At 42.1% G+C, this 21,359-nt stretch overlaps 1 long non-coding RNA gene across 1 annotated transcript in view; it reads right to left on the bottom strand.

The window, feature by feature from the left end:
* The window catches only part of LOC126405830 (uncharacterized), a 44,619-nt gene extending 27,286 nt beyond the window's left edge, over nucleotides 1-17,333 (bottom strand). The window contains exons 1-2 of the long non-coding RNA XR_007571611.1: nucleotides 17,235-17,333; nucleotides 2,702-2,879 (exon numbers count right to left, since the gene is read on the bottom strand). This is a non-coding gene — a long non-coding RNA (uncharacterized LOC126405830). The remainder of the gene's footprint in view (nucleotides 1-2,701; nucleotides 2,880-17,234) is intronic.
* Between the last annotated feature and the right edge of the window lie 4,026 nt (nucleotides 17,334-21,359).

Below are 21,359 nucleotides of genomic sequence, written 5' to 3' on the forward strand. Positions count from 1 at the left end.
CTCACAGGAGCTGCCTACGTCTTCCCTTGTGACCCTTAACTGTTGCCTGGGGACAGACTCAGCATGATAGCTGGTAACCAGAGGGCCAGGCCCTGCTGTGTCATGCTACTTACTGGCCTCAATATTGTCAAATTAGTAACCAATCTTAACTCTTGTTCTTTGAAAGTACCCATAATCACACGGAGAGCACTGAGGGATCTGTTTTGCCCACTGCAGGTGGACAGATAGGAACAAAAGCACTCCCACTCATCCCGCTGATAAAACTCTCTCAGCTTAAGACTGGCAGGAAGTTGCTCAGGATGTTTTTTTTCCCATCCAATTCAAGATAATCATGTTGTCTAAAATTCAGAACCATTTCATGCAGAAAGAAAAAAGCAATATATTCTCATGCAAAATATAATTATAATCATTCATTTTAATTTGTTAACCCCAGGAGTGAGTGTGCAAATGGAGGGAGAGGGAAAGAGAGAAAAATATTCTAAACTTTGAAGGGACACACCTCAGGTAAACAGGGATTTTTAAAAACTATATAAATACGAAAAATAAACAGATGAACTTTCCTAACTGATAATAGTTGTAATAACTGATAATATAATTATATATATATATATATATATATATATATATATATATGTGTATATATATTTTTTTTTACAATTTTTTCTGTTATTATCTAAATGAATATGTACTGACTTGCATACATTTCCAGAACAAAAATCTGAACGCTGGATGAAGCCAGATTTCAAAATACTTTTTTCATTTTCATCACACGTTAGAGTAAAAGCTTTTGAGAGCTTTTCTCTTTTTATCACTCCCTAAATAAGCATGAATGATATATAAACAAACCCCTTAGTAAAAATAAAATAAAATAAAATAAAATTAAATTAAATTAAATTAAATTAAATTAAATTAAATTAAATTAAATTAAATTAAATTAAAATAATATAGGTAGAAATATCATCATGGAAATTCCCAGTTGATTGCTCACATTAAGGCCAAAAATTTAAAAAAAAATTGTATTACAGTTTTTCAAAAATCTTATGATTAAATATGCAAATTAGGCATTATCCAGTTAATTATGCATTTTTTTGCATTCAATTCCAGAACAGAAATCTGAACTAACACAAACACCTAAATTTGTATTTTGAATGCTTTTTTTCCCATTGGTCTAAAAGTTGACATGTGCAATATAGCCCGGAATCTCAAAATTGACCTGTGCATGAAAAAATGTTTTCACCTCGGATGTCTCACCTTGGTTTGGTGAACATACACATTAGATAACTGTAGAACTAATAATATAGATACATTTGAATGCATGTGTAACACTAAAAGTGACACCTTTACACCTCTGTTTTTGTTTTAATTGAAATTGCTGAGAGTCTATGTTATATATGTTATTTCATTTTGGAAATCATTTTGTTGACCCTCCATGGCACTGACCTTCATTCAAATATAATGCTTTCTGGGGGAATTAACCGTGACCTCATTTAGCATCAAATTGTTTCTAAAAGTTGACAGATTGAGCTCATTGCAATAAGAACAATTAACTTCTGTAAAGGCAGCCTCTCAGACCAAGAGGCTGCTATCTGATCATTGGTACCACTTAGTGGGGACCTGCTGAGACCTCTGTTTATGCATTAACTGGGCAGCAATAATGAGCACTGGCCTCTCACAGTGCATGAGTCAAATCAAATTCCCTTGCCAATTAGAAGGAGATTTACACGAGGCCCTGTAGCACAGAGGCTAATCTTCTTGGGCGATCTACGGTGTTCCTGCACTAAAACAGCCTCTTATATTCTCATGGACCACTGGTGCTGGCCCTCGTGTTGGGATTTGTTTCTGTTTTCATATGTTTCTGCAGGATTGGGAGGCTGGAGCCAGTCTGTGTGTGAGCATCCTGCTTGTGGAACAGACCTGGCAAACGGCCCACTCAGGACATTTGACCCTGTGGATTTTTCGTTCTTCTGTGTGGTTTTTTGGAGCTAGCACTTTTCCTTTAGCAAGGGCTAAAAGGCTCAAAAGGGTGGAAAGCAAAATATTTTTATAAATCTCCTGGACGCCAGGTTGCATAAAAGGTTCCACAGGCGTTTGCATCAAACCTGGACTGTTGAGACCACAGATTCTGTTTTTGTTGCCATAAAACTGCCCTTTCCAAAAAAGTACATATATGTATATTTCCATTTGCTTTGACTCTTATAAATTTAAATGAACCGAGAAATCAAGTTTGCTCCCCAAAGAAAAACAGAGAGCTAAATATATTAGGCACATGACCGTAAAGATCTATCTATGGATTAATACTTGCGGTGTGCTGTTGGGTGGTGTTCTGTGAATGCACAACATGTATCTTAGATAAAATATCTGACATGCACTAAATTAGATCTCAAGGGAAAAACAAAGGTCAGTGCACTTGGATAGTATTCAGGACTATGATTAGATTAAATTCAATCATATTTACCATTTAACTGTTTAAAAGAGGCTGATCTTGTGCCATGGTGTCTGTGTGGTACAGTGGATGTGACCTCAGGTTAAAAGGTTGTGTTTGGGTTCAGTGTCACAGGTGGTTTGAAAGAGTATCTACCTTGCTGTCATAACAGCCATGGGCAGAGCTTGTGTGAGCTCCTACCCTAATTTGATTCAATGGAAAACAGAGGGAAGCCCCCTAAAGACCTGAAGACCTCCCTTGTTTACTGATGCAGGATACCTTTCGCAATCCTCCTTTGGTCTCAGGGGGTGGTGGGCAAACAGGGGGCGGGGGCAGACCAGGTTCCTCTCAGGACTCTTTCACCCCCCCATCCCGCTTTGGTTGATAGTGGTGATTACAGGCTAGTTTGTTGGGGTTGTCTGGTCGCAGTAATTGCTGGGGTTAGTTGTCCGTCACTCTGTGGGGAAAGGAGAAAAGAAAGGAGCCATTTGATCAGCTAGGTGAGGAGGTTACTCAAAATTATGGGCTCCTCACTTTGCCGTGAATGCCAAGAAATATGTGTTGCTCTTAGATAATAAAATTAGCCACAGCGTCTCACAGTGTTGTGTATGGGTAGAATCACTGTGATTTTACTCCCTGTCTTTAAAAAATATCCTTAAGAGAACAGTTTAGCCATCAATCATCGCATTAATGAGGCTCACTGGTTACCTAAAGGTGACCAGAAAAAAATGTTCCAATGATATTTGAGGGCGTGAAGTTATATAAGGCTGTTTTTAACTTACAGCTTTATTCACTGCTGGGGCTTTCAGAGGTGGCTATACTGCCACTGGGGAGCTGCTAGAGTTGGAAAAGCTATGAATACCCTTTACCACATTCCCAGCCTTATTAAAAAAAAAAACCCACAATATGGACACAAGCTTGTCAGCATGTGTTCTGGGAGCAAACTGCAAAACCTACAGGTACGGACCCAAACTATACTTTAGTAAGGTACACTGTATCAGCAGTGTGTATCAGATTAAGCCTCATGAGTTATCGGTTGTTAAGTATATCAGTGCAGCATTAATTTAACCTAGCAGACAGTGTGTTCCTGGTATGGTTTGCCTTCATGACTTTATCAGTGCCCAGGATTAAGTCTGTTTGCTTATGGACAAGAATGCAATTAGTAGAGTCACACTCACTGATCAATGCTGGCATATCACTCGCAGTCACCCATGAGCAAACATGTTTTTCTTTTGAACAGATACGGAAGGAATGTCAAATACGACCTCAAGTCCAAATAGCAGGCTGCATGTGTTGAACTGATGTTATGTAAGAGGGAAATATTAATTATTTCCCGTGTAGTGTGACTTGAAAACCTTCATGGAGTCACCTGTCTAGCGTGCGTTCACAAAGCCGCAGAGCCCAGTTCTCATCCCTGTGTTTCAGGTGAATAATAGATACGGGACCCCCTGCTGCTTTGCCAGGTGACCTCATCACAGCGCCGCCAATCGGCCCTCGCTCACGCAAACAAAGGTCGGCCCAGTGAAAATGCCAGTGCCGGTTCTCACAGTCACCCCGATAATATCTCCGTCCCCCCAGCCCCCTCACGCATTGACATGGAGCAGCCACACAGATAGAGTTGCAAATGGGCACTTCTATGAGTCAAAGCAGGGGAGGGTGGGACACTGGACATCCCCCCAGCGGACGCCTTGTTCTCCCATTAATTGATCGCTACTTGATCTTGGATGGTGATTCAGGGGTACTCTCTAGGGCAGGCCACCGGTCTCGGTGATATGTGTGGGAACTGTGTGGAGGCCACGAAGGTGCACCTGCTAAATGGCCGTTTCGGCCTATTCCCCCAGCACCCTGCCCATTGTTAGGGATTTATATTCAGTTTCCTTCTCAGATGGCCACACAGTGGACGACTACTGAAGTGGGCTTCTCTCTTTTCAGAAAAGGGGTCGCTTAAAAGACAGACCTGCTAAGGTGGGGAGTATTGAAAGGGTGACACAGGAAGAACTGGGATAGACGCGGAGCACAAGAGGGTCTCATGGCACACAGCAGTGATGTCAGAGGCTTTGTTGTAAATTTGGACGCTCTACTTTACGTAGCAGATCTCTTCAAGCATTCTTGTATCAACAATTTTCAATTTCAAAGATGCTGAATGTGTAAAGATAAAAGGGAGTGTGGGGTATGAAATACTAAACAGCATTTTTTAGAGGAAAGAGGATGATCACAAGCTCACAATTAGCCTTAATGATAGCCTGATGTCCTGTGGCCTGCTGGCTGACCCGTGACCCTCATTTTAATGATGGCTTTAATAAGAGACATTACTCTGTCAGTGTGGGGTCTCGCTCGAAGGAGGATGGCTAGATGAAAGGTACCTACTCAAGTGTGGGCTGCAGGTGGGGTGACGGTTTAAATGGACAAGAAGAAGCAGGTGCAGTAATGATGTGTAACAGACAGTAGCACAGTCAGCTAATAGTGGCTTTAAAAGGTTGCTAGGTGATGCTAGGGTTTGCCTCTGTTTCAGATGTTCTGCACAGTTTCAAAGATGTTTACTTCTTCACACTGGATAGAATTTCAGCTATCATGAGCAAAGTGTGTGCATTTGAATTCTTGTGCAGAAAACGCATCTCTCTTCATTATTCTGCCATGAGTGAATCAATTGTTGTTTTCAATGTTTCACTTCTTTCCCTTTTCTCTCTCTGCGAGCGTCAGACTCTCTAATCCCTTCCGCAGGAGCATGTCATCACTGTGTCATTCTCACATGTCCACTCTAAGCTGAGGCTGTTACCCGCTGGCACACCACCGCCGTGATCTTCAGAGAGAAGATAGAGAGGCGGAGGAGTGGTGGTGGTGGTGGTGGGAGCAGGGCGTTGTGGGGGGGTTGGAAAAGAGCCGGAATTACCAGATTTAAATAAAGTCAACTTTCCGGCCATCTGGCCAGTGTTTAGGATAGAGGGAGAAGCCTTGAAGGCTGGTAGAGCTGGAGTGAGAAAGCTTTATTTTTAAGGCTCTGTATCCAAACCTCTTAAAGATACAAAACCCATGAAGGTCCTTTTAAGACCATAAAACCTAAAAAAAAAAAAAGAAAAAAAAAAGTTTGAGGCACGTATCTATAAAAACAGTTTACCAAACTACTCACATTTTTTCTCCAAATTTGCAGACACAGATATTGGCAGGCAGTGTGCTCGTTATTGAAGGTTATATTTTTTAAAATTGGATAAATTAAAAACAATTGCAACACTGATAATGAGGTTTAGCAATCTGTATCAACTCAGTGCACCCCAGATTGATGAGTCGATTGCAGCACACCCTGGAGTCAGTGTAAGTGGATCTAGAGACACGCATCATGGCCCTGGAAAAGTGGCACATGGGCTGGTGAGAGGAAATCGCATCATTTGAACTCAGAATAAGGTGACCAAGAGGACATATCCCTAAACCGAGCACTCTGAAATTAAGGACAAAACAATGTGTCAGGCAATGATTGATCAGTCTGGGGTGTTTTGTCAAAATTCAGTCGTCTTTGCAACCCCACCTCCAGGCACTTCCTATAATCAAAGGCCATGCCCACCCATGGCTAATTAGACATTAAGCAAACGTCAAGAGGGCTTGATTTAAAGCAGCCACCCTAGACCTGAGCAAAACAAAGGGAGCGGAGTGGGGAAATGGGAGAGATCCAGATCAATATTGAGCAGTACTTTTGTTTGCTAAAATGCCATAGAGGCTGAAATAAATCAGATAGAGGAGGGAGAGAAGGGCCGGCGATTGCGTTCTCACGGCTCCCCGGGCACTGCACTGAGAATAGGCACACCTGGCCTAACAAAGCCCAGGAAGAGGGGAGGGATGAGCATGCACACAGGCATGCTCCCACAGAACCACATGCACACACACACACAAACACTATCTGACTACCACTGGTATAAGATCAACAAGAGAGGGTTTATAAGCGTTTTAAGGCCATCTGCGGGCTCATCCTAAACATCGTCAGACACAAAGCTAAAAATAAGAAGACACTGAAAGCATACTGGAGGAGATCAGCGAGGATTTATATGTTTTGAGACTCTCTTGTGAAGCCTGGGTCCGGACCAATAAAAAAGTATTGCCAGCCAATGAAATTTTATGTGCCAGTTGAGAGAATGTGCCATCTGCAACTTCAGAAAGAAACACACAAACACACTTTGTCTATATTAAGGCTAAAGGAAAAAGAAACAATAATATTTCTGTTGCTCACTGAACATAGGGCGGAAAATGTGTCCTTAAAATTTATGTGAGAGATGAGAAAATACTGTGTGAGGTCACCCTGAGTTTTAAAGGCCATTGTGCATGGACATTTGTCAAAATCTGTTAGTAGCCTACAAAGAACAGTTACAATGTAATTGCCAGAATAAATGCAAACCACGGATGTATTACATTTGTACATTTATTTAATGGATATGTTGACATCTTACATTTCTACAACAATGTGGTTCTGTTAAGGCACAAAAACTACTTGGTTATGGTCATAAAGAGATGATGTTTGGGCTTAAAATACCTGGTTTAGGGGCCACAATCATGGCTGTAAAAGAAAGAATGTCTTGGTGAAAAAATAGCCAGTTTTGGCAAAATAATAGCTACTGGAAAAAAAAATTGTTTAGTTGTCTTGAACAGTGGTCTGCAGCTGTCTCACCTAGGTGTCACACCTTCCACCATCCTCTCTACCTCCTGACGACAAAGTCAGCTCATACACATGCCATCAGAAAAACATCACTTTAGAAACGTTGATATGATACTATAAAACGTATAAATGTAACGTATCAGTGGTTTGCAGAAATGTACAATTCCAATATTTTCTTCTGGTGACTGGGTTGACAGTTAGAGCAAGCCTACGCCATACCTTATGCCATAGCCTGAAGTGCACCTCCCCAGAAATGAAACTACACTTTGTGGTGACACAGACTTCCTGTCTATTTTTGTAAGCTGAAACCATTTCCCTCAGTGGAAACAAAGCTTTTATTTACTTTAATTTCACAAATAAGAAACAATAAATTGTAAAGAAAATAAAGTTCCCACAAAATAGCATTTTAATTCTTGTGTGTGAGATCCTGGCTTCATTTGAGTAGAGGAAATCTCCGCTATTCGCTAGGCTAATTTATACAATCTAAAATGCCATAAGCTTGTGCTAATAATGTTAGCATGATATATTTGTTTGGAAAACATGTTTAGTAAGACAGTTGTTTTGTCACTGAACCTTGTGAGTTGTAATGGAGCCAAATTTTGTACTGTTACCTTTATTAAATGTTGCAGTTGTCCCTGGCTTCCTATGAGTGGAGGAAAAGTCCGCTAGCTGCTGGGCTAATTTATACAATGTAAAACGCCATAGGCTTGTGCTAATAACATTAGCATGTTGTATTTGTTTGGAAAACGTGTTCAGTAGAAGACAGCTGTTTTGTCAGTGAACCTTGTGAGTTGTAATGGAGCCAAATTTTGTACTGTTACCTTTATTAAATGTTGCTGTTGTCCCTGGCTTCCTATGAGTGGAGGAAAAGTCCGCTAGCTGCTGGGCTAATTTATACAATGTAAAATACCATAGGCTTGTGCTAATAACATTAGCATGTTGTATTTGTTTGGAAAACGTGTTCAGTAGAAGACAGCTGTTTTGTCAGTGAACCTTGTGAGTTGTAATGGAGCCAAATTCTGTAATGTTACCTTTATTAAATGTTGCTGTTGTCCCTGGCTTAATATGAGCATAAGAAAAGTCCCCTAGCTGCTAGGCTAATCTATACAATGTAAAATAATAATACTATAATACTAATAACATTAGCATGTTGCATTTGTGGGGAAAATGTGTCCAGATAAAGACAAGTGTTTTGTCTGTGAATGCTGCAAGTTATAGTGAAGCATTCACTATAACTTGATTTCTGTAAGGTAGTGCTAGTTTTCTTTAGTTGAAATCAACAAGTGTCAGAGGGCCAGTTCAATTTGAAGCAGCCACAGAGCTGCGGGCAAATCAATTACCAGGACATTTCAGAAATAATGTAACCTTTGTGGCTACCCAAACCATATATGCTCAACAAAATAAGGCAAGACAATGGTATTGGCACATGGTACATACAATTATCTCACAGTCGATGAGGCTATTCTGCTTTTCACCCATCCAACCATCTTCTTAAATGTGTTGAATTTGGTTCCAACAATTATACAGACTCATGGTGCTGATAGTGATGCTCAGACCATGAGCTGACTTGTGCAGTCCTGTAGGTTTTTCTGTCACTTTGAACCTAACAGTGCAATCACTCTCCAGAGTTACAGGGTTTCCTTTCTGAAGAAAACACTTCACCTCAGACCCTCCTCCCTCCCTCCTGGTCCTTCTCTCTGCAGCATCTGCGGCACGGTTCCCCCCTGTAAATCATACTGTCACTTCTCACACTCAGCACCTCTAGAGCGTGAGCACCCGAGCATGGTTTCAATTTGAGCCCTGAGCAAAGTTAATAAGTTTGAGATAAATTCAGCTGGCCTGGCTGGAGCTGATTTGGAGTGGTGTACGCTTTCGCCCCCCTGATTAGCCCTGCTCCTAAACTTCATTGGCAAAGCACAAAGACAGAGTCTGTTTCACCCTGACCCCTAATGCAGTGTGACCCATGCAGAGAAGCCTGTTATCATTGCTATTTAGAGAGTTCAGGTTACAGGTGAGTCAGGTACTAAAAAGATAATACTGACATAGCGTAGGCAGACTGCTAGCTGTGGGGGTTCACTTAAGAAGAAATATTGACAACATCCACTTCAGTGAATCTTCAATTGCCACGCAGAAATCAAGCTGGATCCTCAATCAAGAAATGGTTTTATTCACAAAGGTTAGATGGCGCGGAAAGCTGTCGTACAAGAGAAACTGACAAGTCAAACAAGTCAGCATTGTACCAGAAGTGAAATCATTCATAGTCATTGAGTGCGGCTTTCCACACATAAGTGCCTGTGCCAGTTAGTAAAATAAACCTCACATGGAGCTAATATTCATCCATGGTAACCTTTGGCAACTGGCGTGATGTTGGTAAGCACCCGTTTGGCCATCATTAACCAGCTGGAAGTGACTACAGCCCTTTCTGCTTCCCACATGATTGGAGGCTACTACCCCCAGTAACCCAACGCAGGGGCCAATTATAGATAATTTAAGACTTAAGCAATTTGGACAGATTTCTGGAAATTACTGTAGAGGTCTTGTTGCTGTCGCCGAACAGAAATGAGAGTGGGATATTTTGACAGGTTTTTACCACAAACCAGTTCTCAGATACACAAAGGCAGAGGTTACATGGTGCCTAATATCCATGTGTTGATTGGGGCTAAAGTCAGGGGGTTAAGCAAGGTCTAGTTAGCCGGGCCCTGAATTACCACAGAGAAGGTTAAGCAAAACAACAGGCCTCCATCCCACCTGTCCACCAATTACCACTACATAAACACGATGGTCGGTCGGCTGCATGCACACGCATAAGATAAATTTACGTAGGTGGTCGGACTTCCCCAATTAAAGAATCTGACAACTGGAGACAGACTGAAAAATGCGCAGTTTGAGCCAAATGCTATAAAACCCCTGAGCAGTGACCGGTCTGGGCATGCTTTGGAGAGTCCACTGCTGGTACCGTCATTCATTACAACTGTATTTCAGGGTTAAATGGTGAAGTAAAAGACATATTACACAAAGCAGTGAGAGCCAAAACTGGAACAAAGGACAAAAAGATCAAGGTGGGTTTTTTCGAAGGTTTTCCTACCATGCTGTAAAATACAATTCAGCGGTGGCCCTGTAAGACACACACACCTCTCCTCCTGCAATCTCTGGCCCCTGTGACCTGGCTGTGTTAACAGGTGGATGCACCCGTGTTTGCTGCCCGTCTCTCTGTGCTTGCCCATGATGGTCAGACAGGAAGCTGGCCAGACTGCGGTCAGCCTGAGCCAGTGCTGAATGCTTTCGGCTAGGTGTGAGGAAGACTTGGTGACATCACTGTTATGGGATAGTCTTCTGACGGAGGCGAAGAGGAGGAGACTCGCTGTGAATCTATTTCTGGCTCTGCTTATATACACGGCATCCTAAATAGGAGACACTGCTGTTCAATCGAAGCATGCTCAGAATGTAGCACTGGAGGGACAAAGAAATATTCGATGTGAACAAATACTTATAAGTATTCTCTAAGTATAGTCTCTGCTGTCTGTTTGTTGATTGGTTTTCTCATCAGCTCTTTATCCGACCATCTTCACACTTGGCAGGTGTATTGATGGGGACCCAAGGAACTGCAGTGTCGAGTGCAAGCTCTTGAGATCAACTAGACATATCAGAAGTCTATTAGGTACACACAGTGTAGTGTATTGAGAAGGGACCCCTATTAATTATTAAGGCCCAGACACACCAAACCGACCCATAGAATTAGTGGCAATGAAGGCTGACTGTTGTGTTGCCTCATGGCACCTGTGTCTCAGCCAAAAAGTTGCACTTGAACACACCGTAAAGACTACAGCCAACAGCGAACCAGCACATACGTTCTGTCCCTGTGTGAGATGAAGTCACTCTCCATACCAGCAGTCGGTGGAAGTCTGCATTATTCATAAAAAGGGAAACTGACAGGATGTAATCAAAACGCTAGTTAGCCAGTTAGCTCATTAACAACGCAACCCATTTTTAAAGGAGCAAATCGCAGTTTACCATGCCTTGGCAAACTTTAACACAAACAGTTTCTGCTAAAGAGCTTAATGGCTAAGAAAATTAATCCTACCTAATAAAACAAGTCTGATTTTAAACTCACGCCCTCTTGACTGTATTTGTTTGCTATCCTAACTTCCGTTTCTCTTCTCACGCACTGAGCTGAACTGCTTATCTTACCGATGGACTGATTAAAAAGTTGTTAATGGCTGACCAGTGCCAACGGTGTAGCTCACACTGCTAAAAGTAGGGTGACAGACGTTTATCTACAGCCCAATACTGACTGACGGCTGACTGTCGGCCAGATGTGTCAACACCCTACACCCCTGCATGTCATGCTGGGTACAGCTTGCTGTCCATCGCCCGCTACGTTAAATTCAAGAACAGATGAAGAAAGAGAGACCGGAGATAATACATTGTGGCAAACTCAAACATTTCAAGCATCAGTGATGTAACTTCTGGAACGCTTTGACTACTTTTGTTACCTTAAATGGCCTGGTCCCAAATAGACGTTAGCAAATGATGCTAACTGGACGCAGCTATGTCATGGCAGATGCATTGCTCAGGAACCGAGGAAGCTCAGTGTTGAGTGTGGAGTTGTTTCATTTCTCGAGGAAGAAATACCTGAGGCCAAACAGTCTGCCTGTTCCAAACAGGCAAGTTGAAAACTGGCTTTGACATAAAGCTGGGCATCACTTTTATGCTGAGTTGAGTCATGTCATTAAAGTATCTGCCCCTGGCATTTAGTTAAACCATCCAGGCATACGCCAAACCAGGACTAATCCTATGGTCTTCCTGCTGCTAGGCCCCGGTGTGTATCAGGGACTCCAAAAACAGTCATGTCTAATTACAATTGTGATGGTCATTCATTCAGGCCATGGGATTACAGCATTTGTGTGCATGTGCATATGTGTGAAAGCATGTGATTGTGTGTGTGGTCTCATTCACATCACACGTACATGCCCCCTCCCCACCGCTGGGCCGCGACCACTTCACCCAGAGACACAATTAAGAGCCCTGGCCGGAAAGCAGGCCTGAGCGAGTGGACGCTGAGACGAGACAGGCTCACCGGGCAGTTCCTTTCCCTCCTCGTCTCCGTAGGCTCCTTGGCAAGACGCAGACGCCCCCGAGATGTCAGGGCTGAGCAAGAGCGCAATCTGTCTCAACACAGCTGGCTGACTGCGGACCCGAAGCAGTCCCAACATGTAGCATCTCTCTTGCTTGCTTTGCACTGAGCCATGCATGCTCACACAGAAGGAAACAGGAAGGCCTGATCAGGCCAGCGTTTCACAGCAGTTGAGGTGGTCTGCATGTAGAGCTGCTGAACTCGCGGGACGTGGCCTCTGATAATTTTCTCTGCTGTAGGCCAGCTTTTCTTGAGAGGCAGTAAGAAAAGTGTTGCTTTTCTCAAAGCCACTGCTGGGCTGTGTGCTACAAGGTCAATAATTACCAACAGATGCTTCTTCTGTCTTTATTTCTAATTGAGAACATTAGTCCATTGTTAGCCTTAATAACTGAGACATTTTCTACTGAATAGAAAATGTTTAGATATACAGTATTCATGTATTCAGCTGTCAGTAAGTGTGACAACTCACTCTATTGTAAGATCTGAAGAAAATAACAGTTCCCACTGAAATTACAAAATTACCACCAGTGTCATCTGTCAACAAACTGAGACAAATCACCCCCTAAATGTCTATTCCAGAGTCCCTGGGGTCAAATGACAGTCCTGACTACATATAAAGGGCTATATTTAGGACAGTGTCTTGTATTGCCTCTAGCACCACATTAACCTCTGACCTCTAACTAGGCTCTAAGCTCCTGGTGGTTTACAGCTGGGACAACTACTCCGCACTGAGACTGGTGATAATTTATCTGCTGAGCAGTCCTAATACATGCACATTAACGTGACTCAAGAAAGACGTACTCCAAATACGGATAAAATATTAAAGTTGATAAGCAATCAATGGCTCTTTAGCTACTCTCAGAAGGCTGATGAGTGCATTCCAGCAGCTCCTCTACCACCATGTGCCCTCATAAGCTCCTGTAGGTTTTTTTAATGGGGGGGGAACGATACATTGCTTTCTCATTGGTAGTAAACCAGTGTGTCTTTGTGTTTTGTTTTTGTTTGTTTGTTTTGTTTTTTCTGGTGTGTCACTTTCAATGTCATAGACGGACCAAAAAACAGGTAAATAAACAGTAGAAAGCTAGCCTGAAAATCCAGACTCAAATCTAGAAAGATTTTGAGTCTGGCCCTCACCGATACACCCTTCCTACCCAAGGGGCGGCACTAACTGAGGCATATTAAATGCCGCCACACGCAGTTGGATAGCACAATGGCCAATCAGAGCAAAAAACAAGGTGACGTATTCATTGCACTAAGTCCCTGTTTGCTGAACAGTGGGGCTAACTGATATATTATGCTTTTGCGGTATCCCGTCGGCAAAACAGCAAAAAGGTCCTTCCTGGAAGTGAAGGCTTCTAGGGCAGTCTACTGTTCCTCTCTCAAGGAGTGTAGTTGGCTTAGCGTTTCTTCCAAAGCTAAATTGAATGGACGCGGTCCTTCGCCAGCTGCCATCTTGGCTGTTTACTTTTCGACTCCTACAGCGCAGCGCTGTCGTCATCATGTTACGCCCGCCCAGAGCCCGCCTCTGTCAGATAGACTGATCTGATTGGTCCGATTGGCGATTCAGCGGGCTCTACTTGTTGGGGCCAGATCCCCGTGCAGTGCAAATTCGAATTTGCTAGGTTAGTAGTTTCCAGGTTAGTAGAAAGCAGCATGGAGGCCAGTGAAAAATGTTAAGGTGGTTACCTTCTTTTTCTTAACTCTACCTTGTTTAGTCTATCTCTAAAACTTGGTGCCAACTACATTTTGAACGATGTTCGAGCACTGCTTGGACGGAGAAAGATGGTGTTCTGTACCAGCCCAGCAGTACATCATGCTGGCAAAGGGGCTAAAATTAGCACGTCCACCCAGGTGGTGTATTTTAAATTGAAGTCGAAGCTTAAATTCCAGTGGGAAAGGGGCTTTATAGAAAGAAAAGTGCAGAGGCCCCTCTGTTTTTAGGCTGGGGCTGTGTACTCAGAACAAACAAACAGATTTACTGCTTAGAAACACAAGTGCTAAGTGAGAGTGTTGCGTCTCGTTGGTTTTCAGTGCGACTATCATCAGGCCTTTGAGCCTCTCTGATATGAAGTGTCAAGTGTTTGTTTAACCTTCACCTTTGGTGTAATGAGCGAGTCTCGGTGCCATTTTAGTTCCAGTTTATTTCACTTAACATTTAAGGTCATTTAAATTACAACGGTCTAGAAAAATAACATTATAAAATATGCAATAAATTTGAATTTTACACTGTGAGGAAACAAAATTCCAACACAGGAAAAAAAAAAAGAAGTTAATTCCAGCAGTTGTAAAATCTCCATTTCCTTATTTCCACGAGTGTCTAATTGATTGCTGGTGTTTGACACCCAGGTGACAGGTGTTTGTATTTCCCTTTCTGAAACCCACAGTAGGTTTATTTAGGTTTTCACACACAGACTACATCCACTGCCCAGCTCCCGCTCTGTCCTATACAACAGGAGGACGGCATCATCTGTGTGACTCACATTTCTATCCGGCAGCCTGAAACACAGCTGAGGTCTTGGATGTAACTTAGCCCCTCGCCTCTATAACCCCAGCTGTAAAATGACACAACTCCTCAAGTAGCTCCTCAGCAGCCATCAAACCCCAAGTGCCTGTTAAAGCTCACTGACTCCCCCTCACCTCCACCATCCCACCCTTGTCTTATAAAACCAGGAGCCATAAACCACCACTGGGCTCATTTTTACTCTCTATGTGTCCTCTGTGTTGAGACGAATGGACAATTTACACATAAATATGTCATGATAATATTTTGAATGTGATCGCTTCAATTGGGGATTCATGTTAGGCAATTTATTTTAATGGAGATCAGAGGTCAGACACTGCAAAGTAGGTGCTTAGTTTGTGTCTATGTGATCTCCAATGCAAACTGGAGTACTAGTGATTATCTACAGTCCAGTGATATTGATATAAATGGGAGACAAATTGTCTCATAATGTGCCAGTCACGTAGTCACCTGAACTGAGTGTGCACTGTGCACAATGTCCCAGTAATGAAGCAAACAGAAAGTGACTGGAAATTTTTATGACCAGCTTCCAGGCCGACACGAGGAAAACATCACCAGCCTGAGTAAGTGTGCTGAGGAGTTGGATGTCAGACCCGAAACGCCCCTCCCGATCATCACACCACCCCTTCTACTCCGTGTTCTCACTCCACCCTTTTCCTCTGCCGCTCACTCCAACTCCTCTCTACGCTGTGGACCAAGAAAAGTAAGATGGAAATCCTGGCTTTCCTTCATATTTGAAAGAAACAGAAAACTACCGACAAGATCAAACTTCACTAATGAACCATGAAGTTGTGAACATGGTTATTTGGAGGCAAATCATTTCGCCAAAAGCCAGGTGCTGAATCAACTCAGAAGGGTCGTTCAATAAAATATGTATGACATATACAAATTCAGAAAATGTCATCCTACAGGTTGTAAACACTATAACTTAAGCATTCATTCTGTATTTGACTCAATTTTTAAACTGTTTAGCAAAGAAAACGCTGTGGAGTTTTGCATCTTATAGAGCTACATGGAAACAATTACTTCCTGGCAAATGCAGATCTGTTGGCAGATCTCTTCCTGAGTGTGTTTGTGTGTGTCTGTGTGCGTTCACATGTGTGTAGTTCCACTTGAGCACAAAGAGAATAATTGCCACTGAAACGTCACCAGGTTTCATTTGACAAGTGTGCTGAGCATCAGCCAAGCAACATCTGGACGCAAATGGAGAAATGACTGCCAAGCACATGCATTACAGCTCAGAACCTCTCTGCATGAGGATGCCTGCGAGGCTGAAAATTAGCTGAGAAAGTAGTGTAAAAGCTGCAGAGCGGGAGCGTCTCTTTGTCTGCCACTGCGCGCTGATTCCAGAAAATACAGCTAAATAATACAAATTAAGAAAGCAGCTACACAAATAATGGTACATGATGTCTGAGGGAAGAGAAGGGATAGTTGGTGGTAAAAGCTGCGCAAATACAAATAAAAACTACCCTAAAAATAAAGCTAAAGGTTATAGTTACCCCAAGGAAGCATAAAATCCTCATAAAATAAAGTCCTCTAATGCATAAAGATGTAATAAATATCCCTTTCAGTGTTTTTACAGGACATATTAACTTCACAAGTGGCTGCTATGACCACATCCATACACAACTCTGTATGTAGTGGCCCTTCTTTGTGCTTTTAAGCATTCAAGCCTGCAAGTTGAGGTCAATACTTGGAATTTGTGGTAATAATAAAATGTAATTAGCAGTTGTGAAAAGGTTAAAATAGGAGAGGGAGACATCGCCGCAAAAACTGAGATGAAATAAATAAAAGTGAGCATTCTAATGACTGCGAAACGTCAGACAAAATCTGCTCCGAGTGAAATGATTTCAAGGGTACACTTGTGTTTAAATGTCAAACTTAACAGCGGTAGGCTACCTAAGTAAAAGGGTCTAGACACACACTTAAATCCAAGGCTGATGATGTTAAACCTAATTAGAGACCGAGATTCTCAGCGAGTGGAGAAATAAAGCATCATTAAACTCTCTTTGGGATCAGATTTCAGAGTTTGGAAAATGTGTGTAGCATCTATTCTCTGTCAGGTCAAAATTCACACCAGCAGCTTTAGGCTTTGACACACATCTGGCAGAGCAGAAATTCCTTATGTTTTCTAAGTCTGCACCATAGCGTCTGCAAACAAGGAGGAATACTGAAAGCCGTCCTCAGATGAACTCTGACCTGGTTAGCTGTGCCACTGAAATGTAGAGTGGTGGGCCTCTCTATTCTGCATGTTTAATGAGAGCGACTGACAAATTGAATATAAGTGCCTACTGGGGCAAGGGACGGGAGGTTGGTGGAGGGGGTTAGATGAAGAAATTAGCCACTGGGGCCTGTTCTGTGTTGGCTTTAAGTGAATTTGATTGACTGTAGGGGAGTGTAACTGAGCCAAGTTATGTCAAAAACAATGCTTAGCATTTCCTTTCTTTAGGTTGTGTAAAAGAAATTATCACTGTCAACAATATGTTTTCAGGTATTGTGTGTGTGAGGGAACAACAACCTGTCCTAGTGCTGCAGTGATGATAATGGACCTCCCAGGTTAGGAATTGCATTGATATTGGATGATTCTGCCCCTCCCATCAGGCATCCAGTGCCAACGTTTAGTGCCAGTGAAGGAAGTGGGGAGACCTTTAGGGAGCAAGTTGAATGGTAAGGGCCATCTGTCAAATGAAAGACAGGAATTAGCATCACTTCACAGACCTGTGATAAATGTTTCTTCTATTTTTTCACCTTGACCACACTCGAAACCTTACCTATGACCAAGTGTTTAAGCTGCCAAATCTTACAGGAATACTTCAACCCCTAAATGATCATTTGTATACTCTGTGTTAGGCCGAATTTGGGAACAAAACTTTGTTTTTCTCGCACGCGTCTATGGTGAACAAAGAATCCAAAAAGTGTGAAAATTCTTGATGAATTGAAATCATAAAGGTCCATGTTTAACAACAGCAAAACAATGTATTTTTGCTAAAACATATACTTAAAACACTTCCAAACAAACAGTCTCACTCAAAGATAAGTAATGGGCCTGTGCTGATATTACAAAAGTGTTTGGGAAGCACTGAGGGCATGGCTGGATAAATGAGACTTGGATTATACTTCACAAGTTGTCTGAGAGTCTGTAAACTGATGTTTTGATGTAGATTTGTGTTGTTAACGCGGACCGCTATGACTTCAATTAGTTAAATGAAGATCTCAGTTTTTGGATTCTTCGTTCATTGTGGAGGTATTCAAGAAAGACATAATTTTCTTCACTAAATCAACCTAACACAGGGTGAGAAAGGTTCATAGAAATTATCATTTGAAGAGTGGAGTTCCTTTAACCATACCTAACCTTAAAGGAAGCTACAATTTCTTACAGTTTGGGTTTTATCCTAGTTGCCTTGGCCATTGTTTCTATCGGTTGTGATAACACTGAGCTCACCAAAGTACATCCTGAGATCTTGGTATTGGCAACATTTCTAAAAGGAGGCCAAAAGAGGCAACAAGCATGACCATACAGGATGGAAACAAATGCCATGGTTAGCTGAAGGCACAGAATGCTTCATCAGCTAACTGATACATTTCTTTCAAACTTGACATACATGTTTTCTTGGCAGAAAGACTATTTATATCACAGTCTCAAAGGTCTCTCCTCAGGCATCACAACACAAGTGCAGTGGCTACTTCACTGACCTGTCTCAGCCAGGCAGCCTGTGCACACACATCTGTTGCTGGTTTTAGAGTATTGTCCTCTTTCATATGCAATTCCTCGCATTTTGCAAAGGATAAGCAATAATTGTTGAGACAACTGTAAAATGGCCATCAGTTGCTGAGTGTTTTAGAAACCGTATGACAGCATGATAGACCGCGAGGGCTGTCCAGCCTGCAGTTGTCTGGCTGAGTGACTTGCTGTGAGGTTTCATAGGCTGGATTTTGCCCCGGGGGAACAGCAGCCGAGGCTGACAGCTTTAGGGCGGTGGGGGTGGAGGGAGAACAGGAAAGAGGTGGTGCAGAGCATTGGAGGCAAGGCCATGTTTTATGGCTTTGATTTCAGAAGGACACTACATCACTTGTATGGTGATGCTGGCTGAATGAAAAAACAGGAACGGAATGGGGCCGATGCGCTGAGGTCCAGCGCAACAGGGAGGTGAAATGAAGAGTCCAGCAATGATGATGATGATTAGGCTTCCTTTGGCTAATGTGACCGCTTCGGGGCTGTCTTGCTAATCAAACTCTGGATTTTATGGTGGGATCAGTAAAGTAAACTTCATCTGGCTGCTGTCTGATTCAGCCTCGTGCACCTCATCGTTGTTCTGTGCCCTGCTTTGTTTCCCCTGTTCTTGGCTCAGAGAGCTGGCACAGACAGGGACTGAGACGTTAGTCTGTGTCTGTATTTCACTTGATTATAGACGTCTGTAGATCAAGCCCCTTCTGTGAAAGTCAACATAACAGAAAAATATAGAGTTTCATAATTTCACAGACCATTTATAGGTCATTGATAGCATGTCATTCTGTTTAAAAGTCAAACTATGTACAACAACCTTCTTGTTCTCATATGAAAAGTTATAGAAATACTGTATTATAATGTAAACATGACCACTTTCTTTATTATTAACATAGCTCTTTTGGGGTTATTCTTAAATGTATTTCATATACGACATGAGTTGCAAGTCATGTTTAATCTATTTCAAAGAAGTATGCCTCAAAAATAGACATCAGTTATACACATATCACTCTTTACGACCAAAGTTCATGCAGATGTGGACTCCACAGAAAGATATAAGTTTTAATATGTGTTTCAAGGAAAAAATAAATACTACTCAGTTGTTCAGAATAAAACTAGAAGTGCGAACGGGTGTCATGAAAGAGTCCTTGTGCAGCTTCATATGAGACACTTGTGTCCACATTTAAGCAATTTACAGTATCATAATGCCAACCCATTCCATGACTCCCGAGGTGATGGTAACAGAGAAATAGACGGCTGTCATTTGGGATGGCTATACACAGATGAGATCATTATTATGTAATTGGCTCTGCTTTTGCAGTCTCTCCCAATGTGTGAAAGCAGGCATCACCAGCGCTGGCACCCTGTGGATCGGCCAAACCTCAATGTTTGGAGAAAGGCCCACAGATCCACCATATCTGTTACAGCCTGCAGGGCAATAACTGGCATGAGACTACCGGCCTACGATCAAATCGCCTCTCACCGGCCGATTAACACTATTGGAGCCATCCAAATGGATATGAGCCTGTTAGTACTGAATGTAATGGAGGTCTGATTTTATAAAACTCAGTCTTTAAAAAAAAATCACACACACAGTGGAGAGTGGATTTTCTGTAATGCACTACACAGGACTTGATGGAATCCAGATTTCTCTCAGCACACTACAGGATGCCAAGGAAGTACAGTAAAAGGGTTACATTAACCATCCGCTGATAAATATTCATAAGCAGTCCATATTATGAAAACAAAATGGTTGCCATGACAAATAAATAACCTTTATTTAATCACTGTATCGTAGATGTGAATTAATGTTGTTTATGTTGCCTTGAATAAACCTGAAGGGATAACATTTAACGTCCCTCAGGTTAGTAACATTGGACCCATTATTCAAATAGTGAATATTAATAAGAAACAATACAAACCTTAAATCCATTTCTAAACTAGATCAGCGTCTGCAGATAGGATCAGAGGCTAGCACATGTGGGACCAAGTCATTGTTTTGCAAGTCTCAAGTCTTTGCACTCAAGTCCAAATTCAAGTCCCAAGTTAAGACAGTCAAGACCCAAGTCCCACACTTTGAGTTTTGAGCCCTAAGCAAGTCATAATGTGCTCTTTAACAGTTATTTGAACGAGAGTAAATTTACAAAATCCATGAATACTTCTTAAAAATTGTATTTATTTGTTAAAACAAGTTTGTTAGAACAAGTGCGACTAAACCTTATCATAAAAAAGAAGTGCTGACACGCTGTTTTGTATTTAACTCATCTTATATTGGAAAAATGACTTTAACTTTCTCTTCCCAAATTTGATTAGTGGAAGGTATCGAGTCAAAAGGCTCAAGTCCGAGTGATGCTACAAGACATTGGTGTTAAAGTCCAAGTCGAGTTGCAAGTCTTTGTTTTTTTCTTGGAATTCATCAAGATGAGTAGACAGTCCTCAAATTTGTGACTCAAGTCACATGACCTTTTAAAAGACTGTTATTGGGCAATCCCAATATCAATCGGTATATCTATCTATCTATCTATCTATATGTCTATCTATCTATCTATCTGTCTGTCTGTCTGTCTGTCTGTCTGTCTGTCTATCTATCTATCCGTCCGTGCATCTATCTATCTATCTATCTATCTATCTATCTATCTATCTATCCGTCCGTCTGTGCATCCGTCCATCTATCTATCTATCTATGTATCCATCCATCCATCCATCCATCCATCCATCCATCCACCCACCCACACCTGTCCGTCCGTACGTCTGTCCGTCCATCCATCCATCCATCCATCCATCCATCCACACCTGTCCGTCCATCCATCCATCCATCCATCCATCCATCCACACCTGTCCGTCCGTACGTCTGTCCGTCCATCCATCCATCCATCCATCCATCCATCCACACCTGTCCGTCCGTACGTCTGTCCGTCC

This window comes from Epinephelus moara, chromosome 18, assembly GCF_006386435.1.
Source record: "Epinephelus moara isolate mb chromosome 18, YSFRI_EMoa_1.0, whole genome shotgun sequence".
NCBI classification, from domain to species: Eukaryota; Metazoa; Chordata; class Actinopteri; order Perciformes; family Serranidae; genus Epinephelus; species Epinephelus moara.